The sequence below is a fragment of the Chiloscyllium plagiosum genome, unplaced genomic scaffold, assembly GCF_037043375.1.
Source record: "Chiloscyllium plagiosum isolate Xiang-an unplaced genomic scaffold, Cpla_swu_hap1 HiC_scaffold_2, whole genome shotgun sequence".
Classification (NCBI taxonomy): Eukaryota; Metazoa; Chordata; class Chondrichthyes; order Orectolobiformes; family Hemiscylliidae; genus Chiloscyllium; species Chiloscyllium plagiosum.
The window spans coordinates 61462984-61482329 of record NW_028270140.1 but is presented as its reverse complement, the minus strand read 5'-3'; the positions used below and the strand labels follow the sequence as shown (position 1 = coordinate 61482329).

General features: G+C 41.9%; 1 protein-coding gene across 16 annotated transcripts in view; it reads right to left on the bottom strand.

Annotated features, from left to right (window-relative positions):
* The window catches only part of LOC122561800 (guanine nucleotide-binding protein G(I)/G(S)/G(O) subunit gamma-7), a 314848-nt gene that overhangs the window by 106559 nt on the left and 188943 nt on the right, over nucleotides 1-19346 (bottom strand). For 2 of the 16 annotated variants that reach the window (XR_015760400.1, XM_087997113.1), the window contains exon 3: nucleotides 8221-8298. The exons of the other annotated variants lie outside the window; for them this stretch is intronic. The gene's annotated coding sequence lies outside the window, so the exon portion shown is untranslated. The remainder of the gene's footprint in view (nucleotides 1-8220; nucleotides 8299-19346) is intronic. 16 annotated transcript variants of the gene reach the window in all.

Genomic DNA, 19346 nt, shown 5'->3' with positions numbered 1-19346 from the left:
CTTTGCTTTTTATTTATTTTGGGATGTGGATGATGCTGACTGGGCTAGCCTATATTGTCCATATAAGTTGCACTTGAAAAAAGTGTGCCTTCTTGAACCACTGCAATCCATTTGGTGTTAGTATACCCACAATGCTGTTATGGAGGGAGCTTCAGAATTTTGATCCAGCAATATTGAAGGAATGATAATATATTCTAAATCAGGATAGTGAGTGGCTTAGAGGTGAGCTTGCAGGTGATAATGTTTCTGTATTTTTGCTACCTTTGTCCCCCTTGATGTTAGTGGTTGCCGGTTGGAAAGGTGAGATAGTAATGAATGCGGTTAGTCAAGAAACATTTGTTTGCTTTTACAGCAGACTGACCATTTGTGAGTATTAAAGGTTTTGAATGAGATTTTTCAGTATCATATGGAAAAACATTTTTAAATGGTGAGATCTTCATTCTCTGTATCTCCACATGGGTCGTGATGTCTGGCCCTTGTGGATAAATAGTAATGAGAGTCATGGAGGTTTGCAGGTGGAAAACGTGAGGCTTAGAGAGCCAAAGAAAGTCACACTGAACTAAGGTGTGCCTTCTAATTAGCCGGCCTCAAACCTTTGCTTGCCTGTGTCATTACCTCCAAATTGCCTGTACAGGGACCTGGCTCATCTCAATCGCAGCCCTCATCTATCCCCAAGCAAACATCATGTGTGCAGAGGTTGTCTGTCTGGAGACAGGTGTGTCGACGAGATTTTTCACTTCCCACCGCAATGACAGATATCTGGGTCAATGTATACCTGTTTGTATTGCAACATCTTTCCAATGCACACATGATATCTTTATTACCTGAGTTTGCCAAAGTAACAGCAACAATGTGAAAGTAAGAGCTATCTATTGCTGAATGCTGGATGCATAATAAGAGGTAATCTTTGATTATCCTCAATGTTCTCTGTGACTGCACCATCAGTTCTTTTCATGAACTCCTCCAATGATATACTGTATAATATTATCTAGGTACTGTATGGATGAAATAGAATTTACTTTGCTGCCAAAAGAGAAAACCCTATAGTTTAGTAGCTGTTAAAGAGAGCTCTTCAAAGCTCAACATCCTTAGCAGTGGAAGTCATATATTTCAATTCATTACATTATTAATTTTCCTCTACATCATACTTAGACTTAGCAATTCAATGATTAGTTATGCCAGCTGGTAAATTCACATATCTTACTTTTATAAGGAGAGTTGCCTTTGGCACTGCATGGTAATGGATCTATAATACTGCCTAAACAAATACCTGCAGAACAGTGTCCAGGACAACACACTGTTTTAAGATAACAAATGGAAACTAAAAAGTGAAATTCATATATCATAGAATGCAAACTTCTATGTCAGACTGAGAAGAACTTTGAAGTATAAACTGTGCATTTGAAATTAATGATGCAAATTCATGCTTTATGCAAACATTCACACATTGGTGAGGCAGACCAGGTGATAAATCCAGTCCAAGTCAGGGACACTGGCTCTTGTTTCAACTGCCAAGCACATTAGTTTCTGTCTTGCATGGAATTTGAATTTCTGTTGGTTAGGTGATGATATAAATGTTTCATATTTGCGCTATGGAGCAGCCCTTAAACATGGAGTGAAAGATTAATTAGGTCTATTTTTTTCTTGTGCTATTTATTATTTTCTAGCTGAATACTGCACAGGACTCTGTTGCTCTGGTTAGAAGAAACACAAAAGAAAGAGTTGTGCCAACTGCTATGAAGTCTCAAAGAAGTGAAATTGGACAGATCACCTGACATCGACCTAGGTACAGAAATAGACAATGGCAGACAACCTGGCAAAGTCCTCCTTACTAATATCTGGGGGCTAGTGCAAAAATTGGGAGAGCTGTCTCATAGACTAGCCAATTAACAGTCCGCCACTGTCATACTCATGGAATCACAATTTACGGACAATCACCATCCCCAGATATCCCAATCCAGTCTCATCGGCAGGACAGACCCAGCAGAGGTGGGGGAACAGTGGTGTACATTCGGAAGGGAGTTGCCCTGTGAGTCATCAACAATGACTCTGGGCCTCATGAAAGCTTATGGCTTCAGGTTAAACATGAACAAGGAAACTTCCTGCTGATTACCATGTACCTTCCTTCCTCGGCTGATGATTGGTACTTCACCATGTTGAATAACACTTAGAGGAAGTATTGAGGATGGCAAGGGCAAAAAATGTACATGGGATGGGAGGGGGAGAGGGATTGGATTTCAATGTTCACCACCAAGAGTAGCTCAGCAGCAGAACCACTGATCGAGCTGGTCAGGTCTCAACAAACATAGCGTCTTCACATTGAGAATAACCTCCATCGTATTGTGTGACATTGTCACCATACTAAATAGGACAAATTTTGAACAGATCTTGCAACTCAAGATTGAGCAGCCATGAGGCGCTGTGGTCCATCAACAGCAGCAGAATGTATTCCAGCACAATCTGTGACCTCATGGCCAGGCATATCCTTACTCAACCATTGCCATTAAGCCAGGGGATTAAACTTTGGTTCAATGAAGAGTGCAGGAGGGCGTGCCAGGAACAGCACCAGGCATACCTGAAGATGAGGTCAACCTGGTGAAACCACCAAACAGGACCACTTCCATGCCAGATAGCACAGGCAGCAAGTGAGAGACAGAACAAAGCGATCTTATCAGATCTAAGATCTGCAGTCCTGTCACATACAATTGTGAATGGTAGTGGACAATTAAACAACTCATTGGAGGAGGAGGCTCCACAAATATTTCCATCCTTAATGATGGAAGAGCCCAGCACATCAGTGCAAAAGTTAAGGCTGAAGCTTTTGCAGCAATCTTCAGCCAGAAGTGCCAAGTGGATGATCCATCTTGGCTTCCTCCAGCATCACAGATTCAGCCAATTTGATTCACTCCACATGACATCAAGAAAATGTTGGAGATACTGGATACTGCAATGGCTATGGGCCCTGGCAATATTCCAGCAATAGTGCTGAAGACTTGTGCTCCAGAACTTGTCACTCACCTAGCCAAGCTGCTCCAGTAGAGTTACAACACTGGCATCTACCCGACAATGTGGTAAATTGCCAAGTCATGCCCTATACATGAAAAGCAGAACAAATCCAACCCAGCTAATTACCACTTCATCAGTCTACTCTCAATCATTAGTAAAATGATGGAAGGTGACATCAGTACTCTTATCAAGAGCATCTGCTCAGCAATAACTTGCTGAATTCTGCTAGGGCCACTCATTTCCTGACCCGTGGCATCACAAAGGACTAGCAAAACTGGAATCAATGGATATCAGGGGCAAACACTTCGATGGTTGGAGTCATACCTGACACATAGGAAGATGGTCATGGTTGTTGGAGGCCAGACATCTCAGTTCCAGGACATCTCTGCAGGAGTTCCTCAGGGTAGTATCTTGGGCCCATCCATCTTCAGCTGCTACATAAATGACCTTGCTCCATCATAAGGTCAGAAGCGGGGATGTTTGCCAATGATTACACAGTGTTCAGCATCATTTGTGACTCCTTAGACACTGAAGCAGTCCATGTTCAAATGCAACAAGATCGGAAAAATATCCAGGCTTGGGCTGACAAGAGGCAGGTAATATTTGCATCACACAAATGCCAGGCTATGACCATCACCAATAAGAGACAATCTAACCATAACCCCTTGACATTCAGTGATGTTACCATTACTAAATCCCCCACTATCAACATCCTGGGAGCTATCAGTGACCAGTAACTCAACTGGACTCACCACATAAACACGGTGGTTATAAGAGCAGGTCATACGCGAGGAATACTGCAGAAATTAACTCACCTTCTGACTCCCCAAACACCAGTCCACCATCTCCAAGGCACAAGTCTGGAACACTCCCCTCTTGCCTGGATGAGTGCTACTCCAACTATATTCAAGAAGCTTGACACCATCCACGGCAAAGGAGCCCACTTGATTGGCACAACAGACACAAGCATCCTGTCCCTCCACCAATGATGCTACAAGATATATTGCAGAAATTCACCAAATATCCACAAATAGCACCTTTCAAATCCATGACCACTTCCATCTAGAAGAACAAAGGTAGCAGATATATGGGAACAACATCACCTTCAAGCTCTCTTCCAAGCCACTCACCATCACTACTTGGAAAATATTTCACCGTTCCTTCACTGTCACTGGGTCAAACTCCTGGATTTCCCTCCCTAATGGCATTGTGGGTCAATCCACAGTTGATGGATTGCAGCGGTTCAAGCAGGCAGCTCACCACCATGATCTTATCAAAGGCAACTAGGGAAGACCAATAAATGACGCCCACACCCCAGAAATGAATTTTAAAAACTGGGCAACCATTTTGGAGATATCAACCACAATTCTGTTAGATTTAATATCATTATGGAAAAGGACACAGATAAATCTTGAGTAAACGCTTTTAACTTGGGGAAAGCAAATTTTATAAAACTGAGAAGTGATTTAACTAAGGTGGTCTGGACCGCTAAATGATTAATAAGTGGTAAACCAGTAGAAGGCAGTAAAAAGTGAGACCCTTAGGGCACAAAGCAGGCAACTTCTCTCCAGAAATAAGAATGGTATTGCCAAATATAGACACCCCTTGCATGGCTGTTTAGAAAAATACAGGTGAAAGTTAAATAGAAAAAGAAAGCTTATGACAGTCATTCTTGATATCAGCATTATGGATATCCTAGAGAAGCACAGAAAGAGCAGGGGTCAACTAAGAAAATAAATCAGGAAATCAGAGGTGCCATGAAAAATAAGATAGCAAAGGAGATAAAAGGAAAACCCAAATATGCTTTCCCAGTGTATAAAGAGCAAAATAATAGTTTAGGAAAAGTGGAACTTCTAAGTGATGAAGAAGTGAACTTGTGTGAAGATGCAAAGGATATGGGAACAATTTTAAATTAACTTTTTGGGAACAATTTTAAATTAACTTTTTGTCTCCATACTAAATTGGGTTGGGATATCTGGTCAGCATGAACGTGTTGGACCGAAGAGTCTGTTTCTATGCTGTACTTCTCTATGACTCTATATTCACAAAGAAAAGGGATAATGTGGATATAGTAATCCAAGAGGAGCAGTGTGACATATTGGATAAAAATAATCATATGTATAAAGCAAGTGTTAGAGGAGTTGGAATCCTTGTAAGTGGATAAGTTGCAAAACTGGATGCATTGCTCTCCAGGATGTTGAAGGAAGTCAGAGAGAAAATAGCAGATGCTCTTAGGATTAATTTCCAACCTTCACTCGACACAGGGAGGTGCTGCAGGACTGGTGGAATACAAGTGTAGTTCCATTGTTTAAAAACAGTAAGAAGGAAATGCCAAACAATTGTAGACCAGTTATTCTTACTTTGGTGGTTGCTAAATTGTTAGAATTAATCCTGAGAAATTGGATAAATTGTAACTTACAAAGCATGGGCTAGTCAGGAGTAGTCAGCATGTTTATGAAGGGAAGATCATGTATTACAAATCTGAATTCATTGAGCAAGTGACAAGGAGAATCAGTAAGAATAGCGCATTAGATGTTGTCTACATAGATCTTAGCAAGGTATTTGAACAGGTCCCACATGGCAGACTGGTCAAAAAAAAACCCATGGGGTACAGGATAATGTGTTGAATTGGATCCAAAGTTGACTTAGTAACAGAAAACAAAGGGTAATGGGTGATGGCTGTCTTTGCAAATCGATTTTTTAAGTGGTGTTCCACAGGGTTCAGTGTTGGGATTCCTGCTATTTGTTTTATACACTAATGATTTGGATGATTTGGAAAGTATTAAAGTATTTGAGAGGAAGTAAGGAAATAATTTTTTATATGGAGGATAGTGGGTGCCTGGAATTCACTGCCTGAGTTAGTGGTGGAGCCAGAGACCTGAAATGTTTTCAAAGTTTTGAGGGCATTATGAGATCAAGAAAGAAATGGTGTTGGAGAGCATTAAGGTGGATAAGACCCCAGGGGCTGATAGTATCTTCCCAGATTATTGAGAGAGGCAAGAGAAGAGACAGTTAGCCACAGGAGAGGTCCCTTAGGACTGGCGAGTTCAAGAAGGGAAATTGGGTAACCCAGGAAACTATAGACAGGTGACTCTCATATTGGTGGTTGGGAAGCAATTAGAGAGAATTCTTAGGGATAGGATTTCCGTGCATTTGGAAAATCATGGTTTTATGCAGGCAAAGGTCACATCTTACTAACTTGATTGAATTTTTTGATCTGGTAACAAAGGTGACTGATGAGGGTGAAGCAAATGAATGTTGTCTACATGGATTTTAGTAAGGTTTTCGACAAGATCCCTCATGGTAGGCACATCCAAAAGATTAAGATGCATGGGATCCACGGTGACCTAGCTGCAGGGATTCAGAATTGGCTTACCCATAGAAGGCAGAGGGTAGTGGTGGAAGGGCGTTTTTCTGGTTCTAGGTCTGTGACTACTGGTTCCACAGGGATCTGTACTGAGACCTCTGCTGTTTGTGAAATATATAAATGACTTGGATGAAAATGTAGATGGGTGGTTTACTAAGTTTGCAGACAATACAAAGATCGGTGGAGTTGTGGATAGCATTTAACTCGGTCAAAGGATACACTGGGATTTAGATCAGTTGTAGACATGGGCAGAGAAATGGCAGTTGGAGGGTAAGTGTGAGGTGACGCACTTTGGGAGATTAAATGTTAAGGAAAAGAATACAGTTAAGAGCAGCATTGATGTACAGAGGGATCTTGGGATTGAAGTTCACAGATCGCTGAAAGTGGCTATGCAAGTAGATAGGGTGGTAACAAGCCAATTGATATGCATACTTTTATTGGTCGGGGAATTGAGTACAAGAGTCAGGATGTCATATTGCAGCTTCACAAGAACTTTAGTTTTGTCACACTTACAGTACTGCGTTCAATTCTGGTAGTCACATTATCAGACAGACGTGCAGGTTTTGGAGAACGTGCAGAAGAGATTTACCAGGATTAGAGGGTACAAGCTATAAGGAGAGGCTAGAAAAACTCGGATTGTTTTTTTCTGGAGCAGCTGAAGAAGAGGGGAGACTTGATAGAAATCTATACAATTACGAAATCCTAGAAAGGAATGTTTGAAGGTCAGAATCTTTTTCCCAGTTGAAATGTCTAATACTAGGGGACATACGTTTAAGGTGAGGGGGGGAAAGTTCAAAGGAAATGTGAGGGTCAAGTTTTTTGACACAAAAAGTGGTAGGAGTCTTGAACAAGCTGCCAGGGATAGTTTTTTTGGGGGGGGAGGGGAGAGATATGATAGGGGCTTTCAAGGGACTTTTAGATAAGCACTTGAATATGCAAGGAATGGAGGAATATGGACCAAGTTCAGGCAGAAGGGAATAGTTGAATTTGGTGTCATGTTCGGCGCAACATTATGGGCCAAATGGACCGTTCCTGTGCTGTCCATTTCTTTCCGAAAAATATCTGGTCTGCACCTGCAGTACTATGGGTTGCAGGGCTACGGTTCTATAGTCCTATATTACAAAAATACTGTTTTAAAATCACAAGAGTGATAATACCATACTTCAATTCAGTGCTTAATCAGAATGGGAATGTCAAATATAATTAAATATTCAATGCTCCAGTCTTAACCTGGATTGTTTATTTAATGACAAGTGACTTGGAACATTTTATAAATTGTATTTCCATTATGCATTGTTCCATAATAAACATTACAACTGTTGTTCAGCAGGAAAGAAATGAAGGAGGAGAAAGTGAGGTCTGCAGATGCTTGAGATCAGAGCTGAAAATTCTTCAGGAGGGCTTATGCCCGAAACGTCGATTCTCCTGTTCCCTGGATGCTGCCTGACCTGCTGCGCTTTTCCAGGAAAGAAATGAACCCAAAGTAAAACTATTTAGTATGGAACAGGAAGGAATATTCCATGCAATCAATGAAAATGCTGACACAACCAGGTTTTAAACTGTAAAATCATTACAATGATTCCTTATGCCAAGGAAATGCTCTCTCTTAATCCTGTTATCGTTTATTTCAGATTATTTTTCTGATAAATCCTCAATTATGCTTGTTGCGGTTACTGAGGACAAGATGAGCAAATTGGGGGGAGGAGGTGTCTCCTTTCATCCATCTCTTAAAACTGCATTGTTTCTGATGGGATACAAAGATGCCCGAGAGGGAGCAGGATGGGGGTAGTGTTCAGGATGGGGGTAGTGTTTGATAAATAGATATTTTCTAATTAACTTGCTCTTACCTCTGGAGCTGGTGGGACTTGAACCCGGGTTCCTTGGTCCTATGGTAGGGACACTACCACTATGACACAAGAGCCCACCTGCATGAAATTATCAGTGTCAATATCCAACTTGTTCAATCAATTCTCCACAGGTGACATATTACTCCATAGCAATTGTGCACTTCTACAGTGAGATTTATACATTTCAAACAACCTGCATATTCCAACTCTTTACTGTAATCAGATAAATTGCACACAGTTTTTCTTTATTCTTTAATTTTGACATATCTCCAAAGTTCTTAAAAGGAAAAGTATATACCAATGTATGTTCACCAACAAGTTAGAAAGTAAATTAAATGTTCCTATTTTAGAATGCATAAACAGCTTGTAAAAAAAAATAAAAGCAGGTACCTCAGCTATCTCCCAAGAGCTGAAGTGTCAAACGTAAGTAGAATGAAAGACCCATGGTTGATTGCACTGTTTATTATGTAAATAGACATTTCTGAGATAAATAGGACCAGTCAGCTAACAAAGTATCCAATTTTGTTTCAAAATCTGATATTCTGCAAAGTGATCTTCAAGTAAAAAAAACAGTATCAGGGAAACTTTCCAGGCCCAGTGCCCACTTTATGGAACTCCCTATGGTTGACCATTTTCAGACATTCAGATTTATTTTTAGGGCAGCAAATATCAAATTGTAGGAAAAATGAAAAGTGATACAGCCACTTAAAGTTAACTGGTCACACAAATTTCAAAAAGAACTTTCAATCTCTGCCTGGGCTTTGGGATTACTAGTCCAGTGACATTACAACTATGTCACCTTCACTTCCCTATGTGTACCACAATGTGATGACAAGGCTTGATATGGAGATGTCGGTGTTGGACTGGGGTGTACAAAGTTAAAAATCACACAACACCAGGTTATAGTCCGACAGGTTTAATTGGAAGCACTAGCTTTCGGAGTGCTGCTCCTACATCAGGTGGTTGTGATGAACCACCTGATGAAGGAGCAGCGCTCTGAAAGCTAGTGCTTCCAATTAAACCTGTCGGACTATAACCTGGTGTTGTTGATTTTTAACTATGACAAGGCTCAACAGTGTCCACCACCACAGCAACTCTGTACTTTGGAAAATACAACTAGTTGCACAGTGGGTGGCACAATGGTTAGCACTGTTTCCTCACAGTGCCAGGGTTCAAATCCAGTCCGTGTGGAGTTTGCATGATCACCCTGTGTCTGTTCGGGTTTCCTCCGGGTGCTCTGGTTTACCCCCACAGTCCAAAGATGCGCAGATTAGGTAGGCTGGCCATGGTAAATTGCCCATAGTGTCCAGTGATGTGTAGGTTAGGTAAATTAGCCATGTAATTGCATTGTTATGGGGGTTGATGTGTCTAAGTAGATGCTCTTTGGAGTGGGCACAGAACAGCATGCTTCCGCAGTGTCAGGGTTCTATGATGCTGGTGCCATTCAATCAGTCAGAAAGAAGGTGAAATATGCCTGCTTATGCATCAGTCACTGGATTCATTCATTTGTGAACAAATTAATGCAGGTTGACTGCAAGTGTCCTTGAAATTCACTCCATGCTGGTTTCCAACATGCAGTTCTGGGTGGGGCCTTCTTTTATCTGATACCATTTACAACTTGAGGGGGTGTGACTGCAGTATATCATGCTTTGAGATTCTGAACCATTTTTCCACAGGAAGAATCTGAAAATGAGCTACAAATGAACATACAAATTGGGAGCACGGGTAGGCTATGATTGAACTGATTTCAACATTCACTAAGATCATAACTAATCTGATTACTTTATGTTCTGGCTTATCACTGACAACTTTCATCCCTTTGCTTGTTGAGAATGTATCTGCCTTTGACTGAAATTCTTCTTTTCTGAAAGAGATTTCCAAAATCTCAAGATCCTCAGTGAGAAAAAAAAGAATTCTACTCATTCCTGTCTTAAACGGCAACCACTTATTCGTCAACGGTGAGTCTTGGTTCTAGATTATCCATAAGAGGAATCATCTTTTCCACATCCATCCTGTAGAGAAACCTGAGGAGTCTTCAGTTCCTAAACTCCAACGTATGCAAGTTTAGTCTGTCCACCATTTCCTCATAAGACAGCGTCCCCTCCATTCTCAGTATTAGTCTAGTAAATCTGCTCCGAACTACTTCCAGTGCATTTATTATTTTCTTCAAGTAAGGACATTAGTACTATACACAGAGCTCAAAATGTCTGATCCCTGTATAACTTAAGCATAACTTGCCACTTTTACATTGAATCACTCAATGTGTAAACGTTTGTAATTTCCTTATGTCATTATCAGTTTACTTTTCTGTCTCTGTGTCATCACCAAATTTAACACGTATTTTTGATCTCTTTATCCAAGTCATTTATATAAATTATATTTGCTTTTCCTTTCGTATGCTGTCCCAAGGAAATTACTCGTGGATTGAAGACAAGGACTGAATAAAATTAACATTAGAATAATATAGATAAGCTGCAGAACTGGGCAGAAAGGTGGCAAATGGAGTTCAATGTAGCTAAGTGTGAGGTGATTCACTTTGGTAAGAGTAACAAAAAGATGGGGTACTGGGCTAATGGTCGGATACTTGGTAGTGTGGATGAGCAGAGGGATCTTGGTGTCCATGTACACAGATCTTTGAAAGTTGCCACCCAGGTAAATAGTGTGGTGAAGAAGGCATATGGCGTACTGGCTTTTATTGGTAGAGGAATTGAGTTCCGGAGTCCTGAGATCATGTTGCAGTTGTATAAGACTCTGGTGGCCGCATCTGGAGTATTGTGTGCAGTTTTGGTCGCCATACTATAGGAAGGATGTGGAGGCACTGGAACGGGTGCATAGGAGGTTTACCAGGATGTTGCCTGGTATGGTAGGAAGATCGTATGAGGAAAGGGTGAGGCACTTGGGGTTGTTTTCATTGGAGAAAATAAGGTTTAGGGGTGACTTGATAGAGGTGTACAAGATGATTACGGATTTAGATAGGGTTGACCGTGAGAACCTTTTTCCACGTATGGAGTCAGCTATTATGAGGGGGCATTGCTTTAAATTAAGGGGTGGTAGGTATAGGACAGATGTTAGGGGTAGGTTCTTTACTCAGCGAGTCGTGAGTTCATGGAATGCCCTGCCAGTAGCAGTGGTGGATTCTCCCTCATTATGGGCATTTAAGCGGGCATTGGATAGGCATATGGAGGATAGTGGGCTAGTGTAGGTTAGGTGGGCTTGGATCGCGCAACATCGAGGGCCAAAGGGCCTGTACTGCGCTGTATTCTTCTATGTTCTGTTACTAAAACACTGGTATTGAGGAAATTAATGGAATTCAAGAGTGACAAATCCCCAGGACCTGACAGTTTCCACAGGAGGGTGTTAATGGAAGTTGGGAAATCTATTGTACATGCTCTATAATCTTTCAGAATTCCTTAAATAAAGGAGTTGCCCCTCTGGATTGGAAAATAGCATGTCACTCTTATAAAAAGGACGAAAGAGGGATACCACAGAATCAAATCTCTGGTGGGGAAATTGTTACGAGTCTATAATCAAGGATATTGTAACAGAACACTGAGTTTTTTAAGTTACTCAGAAAAAGCTAGCATGCGAGCATGATTCATGACAGTGCCTGACAGACCTCACTGACTTCTTTGAAGATGTAACTAAGATAGTGGACAGGGGAATGTCTATGGTTATTGCTTATATGGATTTCCAGAAGGCGTTTGATAAAATCCAACATAAAAGACTAAGGTAGAAGTCCACGGAATTTTAAAGTCAAATTACTGACATGGCAATAGAATTGGTTCAGAAACAGACAACAGAAAGTAGGGATAATGGATAGGTATTCAAATTGGCAAAATGTGACTAGTGTGTCCAACAAGGATCTGTGTTAGAGCCTCAATTTCTAATGGCTTATTTATTTCTTATTTATTAATGGCTTGATTCAAATCCAAATTTGAATCACAGAATTCCTACAGAGTGGAAGCAGGCCATTCAGCCCATCAAGTTCACACTGACATTCTGAGCAGCATCCCATGAAGACCCATCCCATCTATCTAACTCTGCATTTTCCATGGCTATACCACCTAGCTTGCACATCTTGGATACTATGGACAATTTACTTGCCCAATTCACCTAAACTGAACATCTCTGGGAGGAAACCGGAGCACCTGGAGGAAACCCATGCAGGTGGGAGAGTGGGGGGGTTGGGGCAGGGGTGGAGGATGCGGGAAATAAGGATGGAGGAAGGAAGAAAGCTGGGGTGAGCAAAAGGTGGGTTGGGAGCAGGGAGGCAGGGAAGGAAAGACGGAGGAAAAGAGGGAGTGGGGAGGGAAGGGAGGGTGGAGGGAACAATAGGAAACAGGGAGGGATGAGGGGCTGGAGGGTAGGGAGGGAAGGAGGGGCTAGGTGGAAGTAATGAGGGGATGGGAGGAGAAGGAAATGGGTGGAGTGAAGAGAACAGTGAGAGGGGAAGGAATGGGGGTAGGGGAGGGAATAAGGGACTGGGAAAGGTGGAATGAGGGGATGGGCAAATAAGGGGCTCAGGGAGGGAAAGGGAATGAGAGGAGTGACAATGAAGGGGTTAAGATGGGAGGAGAAGGAACGAGGGGTGTAGGAGAGGAAATGGGGAGTAGAGAGAATGAGGGGAGTAGGGCAGGGGAACATGAGGAGGTGATGGATTAACTGGGGAGGGAAGGGAACAAGAAAGGAGGGTGGGGACTTAGGGAATGAGGAGCTGGGTGGAGGGGAGAGTGAGAAGATGGGAGAGAGAACATGTGGCTCAGGTAATGATGGGATTGGGAAATAAGGGAGGGGAGGAAATGAGGGGTTGCAGGGGGATGGGAGAGGGGGGAGAGGGGAGGGGAGTGGGAACGAGGGAGGACTGAGGTCCTGTCAATTTCTTTTTAATTAATTTCAAAGGCCCTCTCACTTCATGTCCGAATAGTAGCTCAAAGGGAGTAAACTGAATACATTTGTTTGGGCATCTCTAATGGCAAACAATATGAATGGGTTACTTTTTTTCCAATCATTCGGGTAATCCTGACAGTACACTCTTAACATGGTCTTAACATGTGATGCCACCTTTCCAACGCTCCCTGGAATTCAGGATGATATGCACTTGATTTAAAGTGCTGTATGCCTAAGCTATCCGTGACTTCCTTAAACAGCCTAGCAGTAAAATTAAACCCTTGGTCTGACTGAATCTCTCTTGGTAGCCCATACAGCATGAAGAAAGCTACTAACCCCTCTACCACCCTTTGTGCGTTAATATGCTGTAATGGAATTGCCTCTGGAAATCTAGTACACATATCCATTACGGTTAGCAAGTACTGGTTCTCACTTTTAATTTTTGGGAGGGGACTTACATAATCGATCATTACCCGCATGAAAAGTTCTTTAAGTGCAGGAATTGGCAACAAAGGAGCTGGTTTTATTACTGCCTCTGTCTTACTGACCATTTGGCATAATTGTACATGTACGGCAAAATATAACCACATCCTATGCAGTACCTTAGCCTGAGACTTCCTCACACATAGAGTCATAGAGATGTACAGCATGGAAACAGATCCTTCGGTCCAACTCGTCCATGCTGACCATATAACCAAACCCAACCTAGTCCCACCTGCCAGCACCTGCCCCATATCCCTCCCAACCCCTCCCTATTCATAGACCCATCCAGATGCCTTTTAAATGTTGCAATTGTACTAGCCTCCGCCACTTCCTCTGGAAGCTCACCTTCTTTACCACCTTGTGTGTGAAGAAGTTACCCCTTAGGTCTCTTTTATATCTTTCCCCTCTCACATTAAACCTACGCCCTTTAGTTCTGGACTCCCCCACCCCAGGGAATAGACCTAGTCTATTTGTACTATTTATGCCCTTCATGATTTTATAAACCTCTATAAGGTCACCCCTCAGCTTCTGATGTTCCAGGGAAAACAGCTCCAGCCTATTTAGCCTCTCCCTATAGCTCAAATCCTCCAGCCCTGGCAACACCCTTGTAAATCGTTTCTGAACCCTTTCAAGTTTCACAACATCATTCCGATAGGAAGGAGACCAGAATTGCACGTAATATTCCAAATGTAGCCTAACCAATGTCCTGTACAACAACAACGTCATGTCCCAACTCCTGTATTCAATAATCTGACCAATAAAGGAAAGTATACCAAACGCCTTCTTTACTAGCCTGTCTATCTGTGACTCTACTTTCAAGGAGTTATGAACCTGCACTCCAAGGTCTCTTTGTTCAGCAACGTTCCCTAGGATCTTAGCATTAAGTGTATAATTCCTGTTAAGATTTGTTTTCCAAAATGCAGCACCTCGCATTTATCTAAATTAAATTCCATCTGCTGCTCCTCGGCCCATCTGATCAAGATTCTGTTGTAATCTGAGGTGACCTTCTTCACTGTCCACTACACCTCCAATTTGGTGTCATCTGCAAACTTACTAACTATACCTCTTATGTTCACCTCCTACTGGTAGTTCATGTGCTACCCGCAATACATCCTATCTGTATGATACCGGCAACACAATCTGGTGCCCTTCCACCCATTTCTCTTCTGCACTAACCCACCATGGCCTCCATTTTCGTCTTAGGAATCTATGTTTAAGATAATAATCCTCAAGAATACATTCTGATTCTTTTTCTGAGTATGCATCAATATATGTGTCTTTTATTGTCTCATCTTTCTGTAGTACGTCCATTAGCCTTTCAGGACTAAACACACCCTCTGTCTGTTCAGGTTTTTCCTACAGCATTATATCAAACAGGTTGACTGCTAACTGAACCTCAACTCCTTCATCTTTCTCTGTAGTTTTTGCTTCTTGCTGTGACATATGATAGTGGGATCTTGTTACTACACATCTGGAAAAATTCCAGGGTATTTTTGTTTTAACTCCTCAGTTCCCTGGTCTTCATTTGGCTTCTCCACAACAACGGATATTACTTTCACCTTGGATCCCACTAAATCGTTCCCAAGAACAAATTGTATTCCTAGAACTGACACACACTGTCAGTTACTCCCACTATTACTTCACAGACTTGATTTGGCACTCCAACTGTTCTTACATAGGGGAACGCTAAATTTCTGTCCATCTATCCCACAAATTACCACACTTTCAGCGAACAGGTCAGAAAGAGTGCAAATACATTAATCTCTTACCATCAGAGACTGGTTAGATCCTATGTCTCTCAAAATTCTAACTTCTTTCCCTTCTTCCCCTATTCTCTCGGAGTAAACTTTACCCACAAAGGCGAAGTCTTTATAGAGATCAGACACTAATTCAATACTCAGCCTCTGCCTATACTGTGCACTCTTCTGCAGTTCCTCAACTTTTCCTGGAGTTTCCTTTACTACTTTCACTAATGCTACTGGCTTAGCCTCTTTTACCACATCTTTTCCCACAGTGCCTTTCTTTAACGACCAGCACAGTGACTTTACATGTCACACTTTAACACAGTGGAAACACCTGAAACCTTTCACCTCCTTTTTACCCTTTTTGGCTTCATTTTTCACCTGTGGTGAACTATTACCGGGGTGCTCTAATGTTTGTTTTGTAGTGTAGGATCTCCCCCTTCTCCCAATTTCCATCCCTCACAGGATGAAATTTTTGCCAGAACCTAAACTTTGCCTTATGCATCAATGTATATTCATCTGCCATCTCTGCTGTTCTTCTCACTTCTTTAACTTTCTGTTCATCCTCATGAATTCTTATAATCACTGGAAATGAGTTTTTAAACACCTCCAGCAGAATAACCTCTCTCAGAGTTTCATGGGCCTTAGTTATTTTTAAGGCCCGCACCCATCTATCAAAATTACAATGTTTAATTCTTTCAGACTCAACTTGATTTCTTCTTTAAGTTTCTGAACCACTGTCTTTATGCTTCTGGTACCAATTCACAAGCACTCAAAATAGCATGTTTGACCCTTCTTGACAATAATCTCTTGACCCCGCATCTGACAGCACTGCATATACCTCACTAGCTCTGCCTGCAAGCTTAGTCTAAACTAGCATTACCCACAAGTTCTCTGAGCACTCCATTCACCTAGCCATTTTGCAAATGAAATAAAGAAGGCTTTGACATCTTTCTCATCAAAATGTGGCAATGTTTTAACATATTTTACATCACTACCTTCTCTCTTCATTTCTATCCTGTTAGCTTGAACTTTCCTGACTAATTCGCAACTTCTGAAGTTCAAATGCTCTTTCCCTTTCTCTCTCGCTTTCTTTTCTCTTTGCTCAGCTAACAACCTTCTCTCACTTTTTCCTTACTCTTTCTTCTCTCTCTCTTCCTTTATTTTTTAACTCCATTTGCCTCTATTGCAATTTAAGTTTTTCTAACTTTACTACGCTTGTCTGTTTCTCAAGAATATCTAAGTTCTTGACCAACTCCACTACAATTTCAGCTTTCCTTTTGTCCCTGGCGAAACCCAATTCTAAAAGTATGTCCTTCTTTTGTCTTTCTAAACTTTCTTGGCAAATTTGGGAAGCATCTTCAAATCCCAGAACCTCTTTAGCAATCTTAAGAGCCATTTCCCTCATATTTAATTTAACCAACCACAAGCCACCAAAATTAAACAAATTGTCTCACCTACGTTTTATTAAATGATTTAGGACACTAATCGGCAAGTATTTAAATCTACTGGGATCTTTTGTTCCCCAAATCTGTTCAAATCTGTCCAAATCTCAGACTGGATCTATCTAAACCTGCTTAAATCACGGACCTGAGCCCCCAAACTGTTACGATATGGCAATAAATTCTTTTGTCAATTAAACCCAATACCATGAAAAGCTCACCTCGCCTCGTAATCTGTTAAAGTATGAGTGACAGAGAACTCCCAAATTCCACTATCTAAAGAAAATAATATCAATTTATTCTAAAAGTGAACATTAAACAACTCTTCACAACTCTAAGCCTCTCTTTCTCTTGTCTGCTTATTACCCACCTCCAACTCTATAACAATATACTGTTCCAATAAAACACTTATTAAAATTACATCAACTTCATTTCAAAACGGCTATTGTCTTCGGTGTCTTTCTTCTTCTGGCTGTAGATCTCTCTGGGTCATCTTCTTTCCTTTTACCATGAAGACGTTTGTATGAAAAGGTACCTTTGGTACAGAATGTTTCAAATGGCAGTTGCTCTGTCTGACTTTCAAACCACTTGCCTTTTTATACCCCCCAACATCGGATCATTTCCGTGTTCGAGGTTGGCAAACATTCAAACATGGTTGGGTTTTAGTATCTTGGGGCATAATTCAAACTGATGGTTACATTTGAATTGTTCAAAACAGCAACCAATTCAAGTATCTATTTCACAGCCAAGTGTTACACATTTTCAATTTTCTAGTACACTCTGAGGCTGCTAGTTAGTCATATGACAGGTGTTTGTAAGTGCTCAGTGCAAAACAGCATTCACTCTCTGTTAAAGATACAGTACACACCTTCAACTTCATAACAGAAGGCAAGAAAAACAAATGCCTTCTCCACCCTGTCTATCTCTGACTCCACTATCAAGGAATTATGCACCTGCAGCCCTAGGTGCCTCTTTGTTGGGCAACACATCCAAGGGTCCTAGTATTTACTGTATAAGTCCTTCCCTTGCTTGCCTTACCTGTTTGTAAGGATTGCATTGTAATTTAATTAATCAGTTAGTGCTGCTAGTTGGTATAAGTGCGGGTTTAAGTGAATACTGGGCTTCAGCAAGGTACGATTCTTTAATCATTCTCAGTGTAAAGGTGCAGAGATTACACTTGGGGGAGTGGTATGCTTCTCCTGCCAAATGTGGAAGATCAGGGAGCAGTCTAGTATCCCTGACGACTATGTCTGCAGGAAATGTTACCAGCTGCAGCTCCTCATAGATCATGTTGTTCTGCTAGAGCAGCAGTTGGATATACTGAGGAGCTTACAGGGAGAATAAAGAGTGAGAGACACTAGATACAGGGAGGTCGTCACACCACAGCTTCAGTCAGATAAATGGGTGAGCGCCAGGAGAGGCAGGCAGATAGTGCCAGAGTCTCCTGTGGCTATTCCCCTCTCTAACATGTATACTGTTTTGGATACTGTTAGGGGGAATAGCCTCTCAGAGGAATATAACAGTAGTAGCCAGGCCTCTGACACCACAACTGGTTCTGCAGTAGAGCAGGGTTGGATAAGATCCATGAGACACAGGAGCAGAAATTAGCCCATCGAGTCTGCTCCGCCATTCAATCATGGCTGGCAAGTTTCTCAATCCCATTCTCCTGCTTTCATCCCATTACTCTTGATCCCCTTGATACTCAAGAATCTATCTATCTCAGTCTTAAATATACTCAATGGCCTGGCCTCCAAAGCCTTCTGTGGCAATGAATTCCATTGATGCACCACTCTCTGGCTGAAGACGTTTCTCCTTATCTCTCCTCTAAAAGGTTTTTTTTTTAGATTAGATTAGATTAGATTACAGAGTGGAAACAGGCCCTTCGGCCCAACAAGTCCACACCGACCCGCCGAAGCGAAACCCACCCATACCCCTACATTTACCCCTTACCTGACACTACGGACAATTTAGTATGGCCAATTCACCTGACTCTGCACATCTTTGGACTGTGGGAGGAAACCGGAGCTCCCGGAGGAAACCCACGCAGACACGGGGAGAACGTGCAAACTCCACACAGTCAGTCGCCTGAGGTGGGAATTGAACCCGGGTCTCTGGCGCTGTGAGGCAGCAGTGCTAACCACTGTGCCAACGTGCCGCCCAGGAAAGGAAAGGTCTTCCCTTTCCTCTCAGGCAATGCCATCGGGTCCCGGTCCCTACCAATGGAAACATCTTCCCAACATTTACTCCATCCAAGGTATTCAGTATTCTGCATGTTTCTATTAGACACCCCCTCATCCTTCTAAACTCTAGCGAATATAAACCCAGAGTCCTCAAGCGTGCCTTACATTCAAGCTTTTCATTCCCAATACCATTCTTGTGAACCTCATCCAAAAATGCTCCAGTCTAGTAACGTCCTTCCTGAGATATGGGGCCCATAGACCCTCAGAAGTACACCAGTGGCATTAAATTCAATTCCGCTCAAAATAAATGCCATCATTTCATTTGCCTTCCAACTACTGACTCAACCTGCAAGTTTACCTTGAGACAATCCTGGACTAGAACTCCCAAGTCT